Source organism: Mesoplodon densirostris, chromosome 19 (genome assembly GCF_025265405.1).
Source record: "Mesoplodon densirostris isolate mMesDen1 chromosome 19, mMesDen1 primary haplotype, whole genome shotgun sequence".
Taxonomy (NCBI): domain Eukaryota; kingdom Metazoa; phylum Chordata; class Mammalia; order Artiodactyla; family Ziphiidae; genus Mesoplodon; species Mesoplodon densirostris.
The window spans coordinates 6533050-6549580 of NC_082679.1; the positions used below are offsets into that span (position 1 = coordinate 6533050).

General features: G+C 60.3%; 1 protein-coding gene across 1 annotated transcript in view; it reads left to right on the plus strand.

Annotated features, from left to right (window-relative positions):
* The first annotated feature begins 2075 nt into the window (after nucleotides 1–2075).
* The window catches only part of LRRC4B (leucine rich repeat containing 4B), a 38977-nt gene continuing 24521 nt past the window's right edge, over nucleotides 2076–16531 (plus strand). The window contains exon 1 of the mRNA XM_060084660.1: nucleotides 2076–2132. The gene's annotated coding sequence lies outside the window, so the exon portion shown is untranslated. The remainder of the gene's footprint in view (nucleotides 2133–16531) is intronic.

Here is a 16531-nt window from a genome sequence, read left to right on the forward strand (position 1 = left end):
GGTCGCTCTCTCCTTCCTCAGTTTCCCCTCTCTGTAGTTCTCAGGTCTCTGCATTAACCAGCCCCCACAGCTGCTTCTTATGCACCCAAATGTGACCCACTTTCCCTCCCCGCCTCCCAGCCCCTCTTTCCCCAGCCTGGCTTCCACTTAGCCCCATTTCTGCCCGTGAGGATGAAGGGGACACACTTGCCCCTCCCAGAGCTCTCAGAAGAGGGCAGATTGGCACTTTATCTTTCCTCTATCCTCCATATGCAAAGTTAGTGGCTGGACTTTTTGGGGGGACAAAGAAGAGGTGAGATTCCTGCCTGGGAGGAAATTCAGTGCACTGGAAATGGGCTGCCTCATTTCAGCCCCCTTCTGAGTTTCTTTGCCCCCTAATTCCCCGTGCCCCCCATCCTTGGTGGCTGAGCCTTTAGCGGTAGCAGACAGGGGAGTTCATGGGGCAGAGGGAGGGCGAGGTGAGCTCTCCGAGGCCCCTGCATCCTCTCCCTGCCTCCCTGAACCCAAGGTGCAATGAGGGCTTCACAGCTCTAAACGTATCCCCAGCACCTGCTGCCAACACCTGGAGGAGGTGAGAGAACTCCGTGGGGGGAGGCTGTAGACCCCATCCTCTGTCCTCTCCCACCCGCCTCCACCTGACAGGGCTGGGCCAGGGGCTCCTCGCCAGGGCCCAGCCTCTTCTCTAGCTCCTTCAAGATACCCCGTCCAGAGCCTGGACTCTGCATTCGGATTCTGCCCTCGTTCCCCTGAGAGCTCAGCGTCCTTATCTGGGAAATGGGTGTGAGGATCCTTCTGTCCGGCTGCTGAAAGGGGGGGGGGTGGTGATGAAGTGGGCACACAGTGAGGGTTCAAGGCATTCCCTGCGTGCTTTCCCTCAGGCTCCTGCACCCCACCTATGCCTCCACAGCTCTAGCTCCCAGGCTCCTTTCACCCCTGCCCTGGATCTCCCCTCTCCCCCCACACCTCTCTTGGTCTCCCTCCCCTCAGTCCTCTCATCTCTGTCCAGCTTTGTTTCTCCCCACATCAGGCCAGCGCCTCCGCCCTGCTTCCTCCCTCTCCCCACATCCCCCCAAAGCTTCCCCGCCCTCTCCTACCTCCCCCCTCCCTCCTCCCTTCCCCCACTTCCCCGCTCCCGGGCATCCTCCAGCCCCCTAAACGTCTCTCTCCTTTCAGACCCTCTTTCCTGTCCTCTGCCTACCGCCTCCCTCTCCCCAGCTCGGCTTCCCCTCCATCCATCCGCTCTGGCCCTGCCTTCCCCTTCCCTCCGCATTCACCCCGCGAATATTTACCAGAGGTGTACCAGGAGTTTCTCCTCCCCTGGCCCCCCATCCTGCCCGGGACGGGCTCTTCCCTCGGCGCCTCCCCCTCCTGCTTCCCGCTCGGCCCTCCCTCCCCCTCTTTCCTTCCCTCTTTTCTCTTTCTCTCACTTTCTTCCCCTTCTTTCTCCCACCGCTTCACCCTCCCCCACCCTCCCCCTCTCGTCCCTCCCCCTTTCCCTCCCCTCCCCATCCTCTCCCTCTTCCTCCCTCCCCTTCTTCCCCCCCTTCTTCCTCTCCTCTCCTCTCCCCCCTCCGTTCCCTCCCGGGCAGCCTCCCCCCTCCCGGCGCCCTCCCTCCCCTCCCTCCCGCTCCCCCTCCATCATCAGTATTCCGCTCCCGTCTCTGCCGCTCTCGGCGGCTCTCGGTCGCTGCCGCACCGTCCGAGGCGGGGGCCGGGGCCGGGGCCGGGGCCTGGGGGGGTGGGGTGGGGGGAGAGCGGCGCCGGCGGCCCGACGAGGGAGGAAGGAAGCAAGGAAGGCTGGAAGGAAGGAAGCGAGGAAAGAAAGAAGGAAAGAAAGGAAGGCAAGAAGGAAGGCGGGCCGGCGGACGAGGGCGCCGGGCCGGGCGGCAGCCGGGCGGGCGAGCGAGGAGGCAGAGCGGCCCCCGAAGCCCACCGCTGCCGCTGCGGAAGCCCCCTCCCCATCCAGGAGCCGGGGAGGGGGGGGAACGCGAGAGACCCGGGCCCGGACGCAGCCCCGCCCCCCGCGCCTCCCCGCAGCGGGCCTCGCACCCCAAATCCCTGTGCCTCATTGGGGGGGTCCTCCCCCCGCGGGCCGGGCATGCTGCCCCCCGGAAGGAGCCCCTTTCCTCGCTGTGAGTAGCCGCCGAAGGGCCCGGGCGGGGGCGGGAGGAGGAACCGCGGTGGGGGGGGGCATTCTCTAATTAGGGGACCGTGGTCTTAGGCCTCCTCGGGGCTGGGGGGCCGGCGGCAGAGGACAGTGGGCGGGGCCTGATGGAGAGCGGCAGCCGGTGGGGGAGGTAGTCGGGTGGGGGGTCCTCCGGGCCAGGCTAGTTCTGTGTTGGGGGCGGGGGTCGCCGCTGCCTAGGGACGGGGAGGTGGGGGGGGATGTGCGTTCGGCGGTCGCTGTGTATCCAGCTGTAGGGCTGAGGATGTAGGCTTGCGGGGCGGGTGGGGGGGAGGGGAGGTGGCTCGCTGGGTGTAGGTCTGGGCCCCTCTTTCTGGGGCGGGAGTTCAGGTTCTTCCCCCCCCCATTGCCCCTCCCACCTTCCACACCGCCGCTGCTTGGGGTGGGGGGGGCACGCCAGTGATGGGGGGGAGAGGCGGGCACGGGGTTTCCTTGGTGACCGCGCCTGGCAGGAGCGGTTGCCCTGGCAACCGGGGAGAACCGGGGAGTTTGGGAAGTGAGAATGGGAAAAACGGAGGGGGTGACTGGGGAACGAGACAACCCTCGCCCCAGTCTTCAGCCCCTCTCCCTCTGGGGCCCCCCAACCCCTACTGATGGGCAACCAACCCCCTGCCCCTCCCTCTTCCCAAGACCCCCTTCCTTGACCCCATTCTGCTTCGGGGCCTTCTATCCTTGGGCACGTGTCTCGCTGGGACCACTACCTGCCTCCCACCGTCCTTAGCCCTCTCCTCTTGGGGACCTCCCCTCCCCCATTTGCTGCCCTCCCAAGCCTTCCCACCCTCATACCTACTCTTCTAGGACTTTCTAACTGCACCTCATCTTCCCCTCAGGATCCCCTCATCCCCCATCTCTCACTCTCTCCCCGCAGACATGCCCCCTTGATCCCCTCTCCAGGAGACTGTAACTTTAGCCTCTTTCTCCTCTGGCCCCCAGTCGCTACCTTATCACGTCCCCTCTCTGCTTAGGACCTTCACCTGGGCAGGGGCCGGTGGAGCTTCTCCCTAGCACCCCTAGCCTCTTTCACTACATCCTGCTCTGTCCGGGACCCCCTTCTGTGACCTTTCTTCATTTAGAGCCCCCCATCCCTGTCTCCTCACCTCATGGGATCCCCCAATCCCAGACCCCCCAGTCCTAGGGGCCTCCTGTCTGGAACCTCTCCTTCTCTTTGCCTCGGCTTTTTCCAACTCCCCATCAGTCCTGGGGAGCCCGTGACCCAGGCTCTGTCTAGGGTTCCGCCCACATTTCCAAGCCCCCACCTGCATGGGCTCTTCCTTCTCTCCGGCCAGGGGCCCAGCCAGTCTCTCTCCTGGACTCTGGGTCCTGAGGCCCATGGTGCCCCCTCACCCACCCGCCCCGTCCTGTCTCTCTGCCACTCCCATCCTCCCCCTCTCTCCCCGCCCCCACCCCTGCCGCTCCTCCGGAGCTCCGGCCCCTTCTCCCCACCCTGCTCCTCGCAGCCTCGGGCCTTGCTTTCTGGAAGACTTTCTCAGGGTGAGGAAATCCCCTGGGGAGAGCCCAGATGGGAAAGGGGAGGGGGGAAGGGAGCCACAGGGCTGCCCCTCAGCCCCCTCCCCACGCCCTCCCCAGCTGGGAGCTGCAGTCGAGCCTCCGCAGAGCCCCATTGCTATGCGCCTCACATCCCAAGTCCCGGCCGCGCAGCCGCCAGACAGGAACTCGGGCTCCAGCGGCAGCTGGGAATAGCCAGAGTCGCTTCCCTCCCGGTCCAGGCAGCAGGCAGCATCCTCTCCCCGCTAAAACCTCCCCCAACCCCGCAGTGGCCAGGATCAGCCCCTCCCTCTTCCTGTCTCCTTTCTGCTTCTAACGTGCACCTCCTTTCCCCTCCCCATCTTCCTCCCGCTCTTCCCTGGGTCTCCTCTAATCCTGGCACTTGAGTGTTCAAACACACACTCAGAAAGGAGGGACAGAGAGCGAAGCAGCCAAGAGGTAAGAGGGAGACATTCAGACAAGGCAGGGAAGGGTGGGAGCCAGAGAGACAGAGGCACAGCCAGAAAGAGAGAGGGGGACCCCACTCCCAAACAGACACACAATTAGGGCGCATCACCAGGGAGCCAGACCTACACCGAGTTACTCAATTTCCAAAAGAAAGGAAAGTAGGGGAGGGAGGGGAACACACATCATCCTCACACAGAGCAAGGGACCAGGCAAGGCAGAGAGACACAGGGAACCGCTGACTCTGGAGCATATGGGGAGAGACCCAGAGCGCAGGTGAGAAGGAGCCAGAGGGCACTCCAGCACCGGAGACGTGCAGGGGGCGACCAGAGGCATGGCGCCCAACTTGCCAGAGAGAGTCAGCCATCAGTGGAGGGCAGGAAGGAGAGTGTGAGAAAGACACAGAGGCATGTGTAGGCAGAGGTGCACACGTGCGTGGGCGCACACGCACAAACACACACACACAGAGTCACTCACTCGCAGCCAGAGACCCAGATGTGGAATCAGAGAGACCCAGTTATGAACTTGGCTTCGGAACCCAGAGTCAGAGAGAAAGACCTGGACACGCAGAGACACACGCAGTCCCTCAAACACAGAGACACGGAGGGAGAGACAAAGAGCACCTCCTGGAGAGACGCCCTGCCAGGGAGGCCCTCACTCCTGGTCGCCCTGTGACCTCACACTCACAGAGACTCAAAGAGGTGTCACGGAGACATCGAGAGGCACGGAGGTGGCCTCAGAGCTCTGGAGATGCAGCCCCACGTGTTGCCGGTACATTCTCAGATCCCAGCGTGAGGGGGCTCCGCGTGTGCTGGAGGGACCCCAGCAGCCGCCCTGCATCCTTCCCAGAATCAGTTGGGAGAGTGCTCCCGGAGTCAGAGGGCTCCAGCAGAATTAAGACGTCAGGTATCAGAGGGCCATTGACACGTCTCAGGAAAATGGAGCCAGGGCCCAGCGTGCGCATGCAGGCGCACGGAGGCCAGGTGGAGAGAGGCAGGTCTCCAGGCGAGGTGCTGTGGGGCACGGCCAGAGTTGGCGGGGGAAGTGCTGAGTCCCCAGCCGCTTCCGGCACCCCGGCTGCTCTCCTCCCCACCCCCATGGCTCACCTGTCTCCTCTGATAGGACAGTGCACCCTCTCTTTATCACACCCTCCGCATCCTACCTCCCTTCCCCGACCTCTCTGGCTGGGCATCTGTCCTAAGGTGTCACCTGGACCTCGTGCCTCTCTCTCTGCACCTCCATCTCCCACCGCTCTCCCCTCGGCTGCCCCGTCACCCCGCCCCCCAGCCCAGTGCCTGCTGGTCTCCGCTCCACTGACTACCCTTGCTTCCTCTTCCACTTCTTTCCAGCCAGGCTCGCTCCCTGCACTTTCTTCTCCGTTTCTCTGTTGTCGCTCTCCCTCACCTCCAGCCATCTGTTTCCACCCGGCCCTCTGTCTTCCTTCCTCCTCCTCTTCCTTTTTCCCCCGCACTCGCCCTCCCCACAGCCCTGAGCACGTACACTGGTGTCCTGTGGACCGCGCGTGTTATTTCCCCCTACTGCTTCCAAAGTGTTTAATGTGTTGCCAACTTTTTTTTAAAAATTAGCAATTTCACATAAAAACTCATTCACATCACAAGAAAAAAATGTGTAACTCCGCGTGGTGATTTGTAACTAGACTTCTTGTGGTGATCATTTTGCACATATTGAATTATTGTGTTGTACACTTAAAGCTAATATAAGGTTATATTCAATTATATCTCAAAATTCCAGATTATCAGCTTCTTTTGAATAATTCTCCCCCTGGGGTAGCAGTGCCCTGTGCTCAGGTACCCCAAGGGCCAACCCTCCCTACACTGTCCTTACCTGCTTCATCCACCTTTCTTACCTGCCCAGCACTGTAGTCGGCTGACTTTTCCACCTCTGCTATTTTCTCTTCTCTTTCCTCTCCAGGCGGTTCTTCCCACCTCTCCCACCCCACCCCCGTCACTCTCTCCACACTCCTACCCTTGATTTTCTTCCAGAATCAAAGCCCCTTTGCCAGGGGCTCTCTCTGCCTGCCCTTCCTGCCCCATCATTCTTCGGGGCAGTTTGGCCCCAGCTCTGGGCCTCCCCGGAGCCAGGGCCTGCCTCTCTGCCACACCAAGGGCAGGAAGACTCTTAAGACCACCAGGCTTCAGAGCACACACAAGTTCTGTTGCAGCCCATCCTTGGTTGCCTGACAGCCAGGGTGGGCCCCAGACCCCACCCTTGTCCTCCGTGGGTCAGATTGCAGCCCACAGTCAGGGGTGGGTTTCCCTGTGTGTTGAAGGGAGGGCAGGTACACGGTTGAAAGTTCACCTGGTCCCAGTGCAGGTCTCAGAGGACGTGAGGCTATGTTCCGGGGGAGGAGGGGCTTCACTTGGTCTCATCTCCGGGTCAGGGTGCAGGTGACAGGGGTCCCCTTTGTGTCACGACACTGCTCAGCCCCACCATCAGTTCCTCCACCATCACCCTTGGCGGGGTGTAGGGAGAATGTCTGTGTTTCCTCTCTGGCAGAGTGTAGGAAGCCTCCTCATCCCTGAGTTTAGGAACCCTCCATCTTTGCTGGGGAGAAACCCCCTTTCCCTTCCCTTCCCAGTCCGTGAGAGTGGGGTGACTCTGCCGGAGAGGGGGTGGCAGGAGAGTAAAAAGAGTGCCAAGATGCCCCCTTGTTGCCTGGAAACCTACATGCAACTGTTGTCATGGCAGGTGGAGGGGAGGGGCTGCTTCTGAGGCCTGGGAGATGGGCTGGTAGGGCCCCTGCAGGCAGAAGTCCATCCCAGGGGGCGGCTGGGTCCTCAAGAGGGCTGCAGAGAGTGAGAACACTGGGTCCTGGTGGGGGTGTTGAGAAGCCTGTGTATGACCCAGATGGCAAGCAGAGAGGGAGCGAGGTCGGGCTGGGGCAGCGACCCAGGCCACTCCCTTCCTGTCTCAGCTGTGTCCCCTGAACCCCTCAGCCCACACTCCTGTCAGAGTGTTGAGCTTAGGCCCCAGAGCTCTTGTTCAAACACTGTGACAAAGGTCAGAAAGCAGTGGCAGCCCCAACTCTCCCAGAGGGGCAACCCCAGGCGGTAAATGCGGAGATTTGCTGTCCACTTGCCTGGAACCCTCAAACACAGTGCCGGAGATAATGATGACAAGAGCTGACATTCATTAGTGCTTACCCTGGGCCAGGCTCTGTGCTGGTGATTCCATGTGGATTGGTTCTGTTTTCTCCTCACAGGAGTCCTGGGAGGGAGGCATGATCATCATCCTTATTTGACAAAAGGGGGAACTGATGCGGGAGAGATGAGGTCCCTTGCCCGAGATCACCAAGGTAGCAGTGGCAGAGCTGGGACTGCAAACCTGGGCACTGGCCACTCTGCAGCTTGCCTCCCCCAGCTGAGATCACTGCTTTCCAAAGGGGGAAACAGAGAGGGCAACATGCTGGCCCATCAGGCCCTCCGAGTGGAAATTAGGATTGTTAATAATAACAATAAGCAGGTTGTTAAGAATAACAGGTTCAGAAGATTAGAGTTTAAAAGAGATATCGGAGTTCTGGTAACTCACAGGCTCCTGGCCTCTCAGTCTTGTTTATGCCCTTCAAACCCCAGAGGGGAGAGGACATACCCAGGCCCATTCTCGTGGCGGACTTTCCTTACCAGGGTGGGGGTGTCCAGTCCATGTCCAGCTGGGTCTGGGGGGAACAAAGATCCTTCAGGTGATTCTGTGGGTCCCCCACCAGTGATAAATGGGTGTTTTTGATCCAGCCAGAAACACTGGATTAACATAAGGGGGGGGTGGGGGATGGAGTAAAAAGGAGGAAAAGATTTGTTCTTCTGACCCAGTGAGAATAAGTGATAACTGTTATTAATGATTTATTACTGATGACACTGTCACTGAAGTGCCCAACACCGGACAGGTAATGACACCAAGCTAGGTGTCACTACCTTCACAGACAGAGCCTGGGGGGCCGGAGGGGGACACAGCGAGAAAGCGGCGGGTCAGAGGGTAAACCCAGGTCTCCCTGACGCCCTTGCCCTTTGCACCTGTCCATCCTTCCTCAAGTGACAGCGTGACACCCTCCAGGAGGAGGAGGAGAGTCACAGTCATAGAAGAGGTTTTTTTGTTTGTTTGCTTGTTTGTTTGCGGTACGCGGGCCTCTCACTGCCGTGGCCTCTCCCGTTGTGGAGCACAGGCTCCGGACGCGCAGGCTCAGCGGCCATGGCTCACGGGCCCAGCCACTCCATGGCATGTAGGATCTTCCCAGACCTGGGCACGAACCCGTGTCCCCTGCATCGGCAGGCAGACTCTCAACCACTGCGTCACCAGGGAAGCCCATAGAAGAGTTTTATTGAGACCTTTCTATGAGCCAGGCACTGTGCTCAGCAACGTCACAGATATTGGGACCAGTGACCCCCCCACCATCCGAGGAGGTCGATTAGCTATTTTCCTCATTTTACAGATGAGCCAACTGAGGCCATGAGAGGCGATGTCCCCTTTCCAAGGCCCCATGTCTAATACGAGTGACAATCGAGGTTCTAACCCCGGTCTGCATCCCCTCCCAGCGCACCCCTAGACAGGGCGGGGGAGGGGAGGGTTCATTACTCATCTGGAAGTGGAACGTGGGAGCGGGTTGCACACTTAGGGCCCCCTTGACTCCTTGCTCCAGGACCAGCATCCCTGGGAAATGTGGGATCTTGGCCTGGTCCTGGATCCACCGAATCAGAATCTGCACTCTCACAAAGCCCCCAGCTCATCTGGACGCCGCCGACGTCTAGGGAACACTGATCCCGTTCAAGGAGTTCTCAGCTTGTGGTTACTTTCAGTAGAACCCCCCCTTTTTTAAAGAGTAGTACTTCTGCACGCCCTGAGATGGAAAACAGATGGCAGCATTGCCCTTCCAGGGGACAGGGAGGGGAGCACGGGGGCGGGAGGCCACAGTCAGGCTGGCTCACACTAGGGCCCTCCCCATCTGCAAACTCACCCCCATGCACCCCTGCGAAGCCTTGGCAATAACCGCTGTTTGGAAAACCGCCCATACCAGGCTAGGTCCTAGCTCTCTCCCTGGGTGGATTCAATTCAGCGGCGGTGTTAGGCCGCCCCACCTCCCAGAGTCACACAGTATAGGGGGCCTGGATGTTCAGCTTCCTTCCGTCTCTTGGTTCCTGCCCGGGTCCAGGCAGTCATGGGTACAACAAGGACTCAGGACCTCACCATGCCTCAGTGTGCCCTTCCGTGAAGTGGAACCGCTGTCGTTCCTCCCCTGTGGGCCCAAGGCCGCCTCAGCAGAGGCCTGGCACAGAGCAGGCTTCATATGACAAAGGCAGAGCCAGGCTGGCTTGCGTGCCCTACTCTCAGTTGAGTTTGTTTCTCTCGCTTTGATCTCCTTCCAAGTCCTTCCAGAATCCTGGGAGAGCCCTGTGAGCTTGTTGGGCAGAGCCTCTGAGCAGAGGAGCCCAAGCTCTGGGGACTCAGAACTGGTTCCACGCGGGACAGAGGCTGAACTGGGAGGCACAGGGATGGCCGTACCCCGCCGTCCGATACAGCAACCACTACGGCCACAGCTATGTGTGGCCATCGACATTTAGGTTAATTTAAAGAGGGACTTCCCTGGCGGTCCAGTGGTTAAGACTCTGAGCTTCCACTGCGGGGGGCACGGGTTCGATCCCTGGTCGGGGAACTTAAGAACCTGCGTGCTGCAGGGTGCAGCCAAAAAAAAAAATTCTCGATTAAAGTAAGTCAGCAATTCAGCTCTTCATTCACACCACGTGGCAAGTGCTTGATGGCCACATATGCTGGCGGCCACCATACCCGACGGCGCTGATAGCACTTCCACAGTGGGGGACAGCGACCCACTCAAATACTGAACCGGTTCCACACCGGCTGGCAAACAGCTGCTGTTCTCCCCCCACCCCCTGCCTTCCCAGCCCTTTGTCATATGCTACCTGTTATCAATTCCCATTTCTCAGACGAAGAAACGGGGACAGCAAGCTATGGTTCCCAGCAGAAAATTGGCAGCAGCCTGGGACTGGAGCGGGTTTGCTGCTTTCCCCACTCACCAGGCAGACTTCGAGTCCCAGCTCACATTTGCTGGTCACTTGCTGACCAGACCATCTTCTGGGGGCCCAGAGAGGGGGAGGGCCTGGCCCAAGGTAACACAGCCAGCAACTGATGGCACCCAGGCTGCGGGTCCCTCCACCACCCGTAGCATCTGGGGTGCTGGCCTGAGCGGGTTCGCCACCTACAAGCAAAGACTGGACCGCTCCAATCTCCTCTCCCCAACCTTCTTCCCTGCCCTCTCCCCCGTCCTGGCTTTAAGAATTTGACCCCCAAATCTGTAAGAAGAACCTGCCCCCCCTCCTCTGCCTCATCTCCAAGTTCTGCCACTTTTTGCAAATTGGCAGCATCTTTTCATTCTTTTCCTCCTCGCCACCCCTGTGGCCCCGGCCCCAGACTCATCCTCTCCCCCTGGACCTTTGGCCCAGCTCCTGCCCGGCCTCAGTCTCTCCCAAGAGTCCACTCAGAGGGGTCTTTCCAACCCAGAGCTGACCCTGCCCCTCTCCTGTCACAGCCTCCCACCCTCAGCTCCCAGCACCCCCGCCTCTCAGCCCGCTGTGGAGCAGGACGTCTTTGTAACTGAGCTGGACTCTGCAGACCCCCGACCCCCATCTGCCTCTCTGGCCCCCAGGCCTTTACACACAGGGGTCCCTCTGCCTGACGCGCCCTTCTTCACCCGCATGCCTCCCGCAGACGTTCCAGGGCCTCCACCCTGTGCTCACCCTCTCACTTAGCCTTTGTAGGTCTCCCCTCTGGACCGCTAACTCCCCAAAGACAAAGGCAGGTCTCCTGTGCCCCTGCGCCCCCGGCGCCGGCAGGGAATCCAGCGGTAGGGGGCGCTCGCTCGCTCCTTCATTCTGCGGGTATTGATGAGGCTCTGTAGGAGCCGGGCGCATCCTAGGCACCTGGGATGCAGCCAGACAGACAAACTCCCTGCCTGGGGAGCTCACCTTCTAGTGGGGAGACAGACAATAGGCAGGACCAGGCGTTATCCATCATATGACGTCGGGCCAGCTGATGAGAGGGTTGTGGAGGAAAGGAAGAGAAGTGTGAGCGACGGGCTGGGGGGCGGGGGGCAAAGAAACCCCCCCGGAGGTGGTATGGAACAGAGTCCAGAATGGAGGCAGAGAGAGCAACGCAGACCCAAGGAGGAAGGCTCCAGGCAGAGGGAAACAGCAAGGGCAAAGGCCCTGAGGTGGGAACGTGCCTGGTGTGTGGGCGGAGACTCGGGGAGGTGGAGTCACCAGTAAATATTTGTTAAATGAACATATGAAAGACCAAATAAATGACCCGTCAGTGCTTCTCAGTCGGGAGTTGGGGGAAGACAGGAGAAGACAGCCCCCTTCACCAAGCAAGTCATCTCTCCCCAGCCCACCCCTGCCTCAGGAAGCTTGGGCAAGTCCTGAGCTGAGCCCCAACTCTCTTTCCTCCGCAGCAGCTATGAGGGGCCTGAACCACCCTTTTCCCAGGGTGATTCTATCTCAAAAGTTAGCGGACTGTCAATTCTCGGGGCTTTGGGGTTGCTTTTATTTTAAAAGCAGTCAGGACACGGACCGGCTCAGAGGGACACACGTGTGAAGTTGTTTCATCCACCCCTGAAGCCTGTGCTCCCTGTACCCTCCCCCTCTTCCCCCCACCTTAACAGCTCCGGGCCATGCCCGTATGACAGACATCCAGAGAGAGAAGTGTTCATCTCTCCCTGGCTTTGATGTCTCTCCACCCTCCTGGCTCCAGGCTCCACTTCCGCCCCAGTCCCTCACAGTTGGGAAGTTCTTCTTTAGATCTAACCTCCATCCCTCTTGCTGCGATGGCAGTCAATTTCCTATCTTTTCTCTCACCTCCTGAACTTCCCCCAGAAAAAAATGAGTACGCCTGACTGGAATGTTCCCTGCCTCTCTTTTCTCCTCACCCCGCCTCTCCTGGGCCCCTGAGTTTCCGATCTGCCATCTGCCTGAATCCTGTCAGGCACGATGCCCGAGATCTCTCAGAACTTGGGGAGGACGGCGAAGCTGGTGAGGCCTCGGCCCCTCGCCTCGAGTGCCTGGTCCTCCGTGCCTCCGCCTTCCCCTGGATCTCGGCTCGCTTTCTAGTTTCCTCTGTTCCCCCTTAAAGCCTCTCTCCCTCTTTCTTGCCACCTCACAGGGCTCGTGTTGGTCTCTGACTCTGTTTCTCTCTCTTGCTGTGTCTCTGCCCCTTTCTGCCTTTCACACCTCTTCTCTCTGGGGCCTCTTGCATCTCTGTGTCTGCTTTGGTCCCTTGCACCAGGTTGGGGTGGAGGACCCTCATGTTGAGGCTTCTCCCAGGGCCCTGGGGTGAGAGAGGCAGTGTGCTGACCTGGCCCAGGGCTGGGCCTTGGGTTCCAATCCCAGCTGCCCCATACCCAGGCTGTGTGACCATCAGCCAGTACCTTTAGCCCTCAGGATCTGCTTCTCCATCTGGAAAATGGACACAGGGACAATGCCTTCCTCCTAGGGCCGCGGGGAGAAGCCAGCATCTGGAGATGAGGGCACGGCTAAGCATGGCCCTAGGCCCGTAGTGAATGCTCAACAGAGATTCCCGTCCCTATCAGGGCCGAACCGTGGCCAATGAGGGTCACAGAAGGCAGGTCACAATTCAACAGGCCCCCAGGAGACCTCCAAGGGGATTGTTCCTGCTATCATGACAAGCTTGAGTGGCTCTGGGGCCCCTCGACTCTGGGGAGGCTGACCAGGGAGGGGCCACTTCCCAGCTGTGTGTTTAGCCTTGAGCAAGTGACTTTGCCTATCTGTGCCTCAGCTTCCCTGTCTGTGAAGTGGGGGTAAGAGCAGTCCCCTGTCAGAGGGCCAATGGGAGAACTACAGTTAATGCAAGTCAAACTCCCAGGACTCTGCCCTGTCGGTGCCAGGTACACGGTAGACATTACCATTACTGGTGGTGGGGTTATTCAAGGAGTTGGTATGAGTCAGGCATGTGCACAGCCCCTGGCTTTGAGAACATACTCAGAAGAAGAGGGTTAGCCCCTATTAGCTGCGTTGGAGGGCTGTAGCTGGGGCCAGGTGTCCCCTCGGCGCAAAGCCATATCCAGGAATGTAGCCCACACAGGTGGCATCTGAGGTGTGGCTCCCCTCAGGGCCTGCATTTAGTGGGGTGCACGCAGCTGCCCTGGGGACCTACAGTATAGTATCTGGGATCCTGCCAGCCAGATGGCGCCATGCTGTGGGTGCAGAAATTGAGCTGAAGGCAGTGTGTTGGCGGCGGCGGCGTATGGAGGTGCTGAGTCTGCCAGGCTGGCCTCCTAGGATGGGAGGGGACCCTCCTGGGATGGGAAGGGCCTTCTGGGATGGGAGGGGCCTCCTGGGATGGGAGGGGACCCTGGGGTCTGGACGTCTGTGGGGTGAGCCTGAGATGTGCAGCTGGGTGAGTGTGTCCTGGGCTGGGTGTGCAGAGAGGGGCATGTGGCCAAGCAGGTGCATCTCTGTGTGACTATAGGAGAGAAGGCGGGGAAACTGGGGAGGGATCTAAATGATGGCGCTGATAACTAATGCCTCCACCCGATGTTCACTGAGCACCTACCCTGTGCCAGGCACCATCGTAGGTGCTGGAAACCAAACTGTGCACAAAACAGACGCAGTCCCTGCCCTCGGGGAGCTTACACTCAAGTGTGTGGGCTTCTAAGAGGTCAGAGGGTAACAAATGCAATATAGACAAAGCAGAGAAGGTTCTGGTGTGGGGCAGGGGTGCTGTGAGATGCAAGGAGGCCTCACTGAAAAGACCTGAAGGGCAAAGACCTGAAGGAGGACAGGGACACCTGAGGATGAGCGGTCCAGGCAGAGGGAAGAGCATGTTCAAAGGCCCTGAGGCAGGACTGTGCGCGCCATTCCAGAAACAGTGAAGAGGCCAGTGTGGCCTGAGGTGGGTGGGTGAGCAGGGGAGGAGCAGCACATCCTGGGGAGAGGGGTCTGCTAAACCTTGGTGAAGTCTCTGCCCTTACACCCCATGAGACAGAGTGTGAGAGCTGTTTAGTGGAGGAGGGGTAGGATCTGACTTGGATGCTGTCAGGACCCCTCCAGCTGCCTGTGAGAACCGTCTGGGAGGGAGAGCGAGAGTCGAAGTGGGGAGACAACTGAGGAGGCAACTGTGATCATCTAGGGGAGATGGTGGCGGGGATGAGAAGTGGTCAGATCTGCATCTTTTGTGAAGAGAGAGCCATTTACTGAGCCAGTCCCCGAGTGGCCCCATGAGATAGATACTATTATTATCCCTGTTTCACAGCATTTTTCTGCAGCTCAGAAAAATGAAGTCACTGGCCTGAGGTCACACAGCAAACCAACAGCAGGTCCAGGACTGAAACCCAGGCCCCCTGGCACTTGATCAATGTGCTCTGTTATTGCTACTTGTCTTTTGGGGCCTGTGGATGTTGGGTTTGGAGGGTGGGGGTAGCATTAGTCAGCAGCTACACCAGTGTCTGCACACAGTAGGGACGCAGAAAATATTTGTTGGATGGATGGATGGATGGATGGATGGATTAAAATCGATGAATAGAATGGATGGAAGAGGCTGCCCTGCCCATTTTGCAGAAGTGTATCAGGAGGCAGATAGCAGGATATGGCTGAGGTCCAGGGGAGAGGGCTGCATCTGGGGACGGGTTTCTTTGTGGCGTGAACAGGGGTTGACCCTCGGCTGAAGGACTGGGGTGACGGTGACGTGGGCCCAGGTTCGCTGGTGTATCAGGGGTGGAGGTTACAGTGCCTGGCTGTGCGGTGTGCTGGGGGGCTTTGGGGGGCTCCTAGGGTCCTGGGGGAGCGCCTGCCTGCAGAGGAGCCCGCGCTAGGTTGTCTGCACTCGGGCTGGGGGGCAGGTGCACGAGGCGGGGGGTGGGTCAGCGCTGGCCCAGCCTGGTTATGCGGCCGATCAGATTGTCTGTGCCAGGAGGCCAGGCCTGGCACAGCCCAGACACCCCCCACCCCTTCCCTGGGCAGCCCAGCCTTCAACCTTCCTCCCCAGCTTCCCTGCCCTTCCCCGGCTGCCCAGAACCAATGGGTTAATTAGATAACAGAGCCTTTGATTAACGGGGGAGGGGGAGGCCTCTGGCGCTGGGAAGGGGGGCTGGAGGAGGAGGGAGGAGAGGCGCCCTCCCCGCTCAGGAGGCGAGAAAGGAGGAGGGAGGGGGTGGGGCGGGAGGGAGCTGAGGCACAGCTTGGCCCTGCACTGCCGTGTGACTAGAAATTGTAATCGCGGAGAGAGAGAGACAGACAGAGCCCAGCCGAGGGAGACGGAGACAGACAGACGGACAGACAGACAGAGAAGCCGACCGGGACGGGCTCCCCGACCTACCTGCGAGAGGGTGATGGGGACGGAGCCAGAGTGAGGAGGAGATGGAGAAGGAGTGGGGGGCCTGGTGGTCCCAAGGGTGGCGAGACAGTGAGGGGGGGCCTGAGGGGGGGCTGGGCGCAGAGGCAGAGGGGCAGGGAGAGAGCAGGGGGCTGAGGCCGGCGGGGCGGGGGGAGAGTGCAGGTAGAGGGTAAGAGACTGGACGAGGCGAGCAGGGAGGGCAGGAGGAGACAGTTGCTGCAGTGGCCTAGACGGGCCTTGGGGGGCGGGGTGGGAAGGGCGACAGGCGAGGAGGGGGGGGCGCGGGGAGACCCCAAAAGCCCCTGCGCCCCCCCCAGCACAACCTCGACGGGAAGCCCTGGAGACCTGGGGAGGCAGATCCCCCGGCGGCTGGAGGCATGTGGAGGGGGGGACCTGGGGCGCAGGGAGAGGCCCAGCGGAAGCCGAGCCACTGGGGTGAGTGTCGCTCTGTGTTGGGGGAGACAAGGATGGAGATGGCGGAGGGTGACGAGGGAGGGGAGGGAGGCCCAGGCTCTGCAGAAGCCGTCCTGGTGGAGGTGGGGGGCGGTGGTGCGGGCTGGCAGCAGGCGAGATGGGGACCGAGGCGGAGGTAGAGACACAGCGGCGGCGGGTCTGGACCTGCGGTGGGCGCTGCGGGCTCCCACCGCCCGAGGGGCATCCCGGTCTGGGGGTTCCCCGGCCTCGAAGCCTGGCCCCCTTGGGCTGCGCTGGCCCTTGGCTCCGAGGGTGTGGGCTGGCGTATCACCAGTGTCTTGAGGTGGGAACAGGACCGGGACAGAGCGTAGAGCCCCCTGTCACCCAGGGGAACGCGAAGAGCCCACCGCGCTCACAGGCCGCACAGATAGAGGCGCTCCCAGCCCCCAGCCCTCTAGGCAGAAAAATGAGTCTGGAGTGTAGACACAGGACCAACCCTCCCCCCGTCCCACCCCCATCTCTCTCTCTCTGTGTCTCTGTGTCTCCGTCTAGCTGTTGCTCTTCCCCTCACACATGCGTTCAGACACACAGACATGCGCACATGTCTTTTTA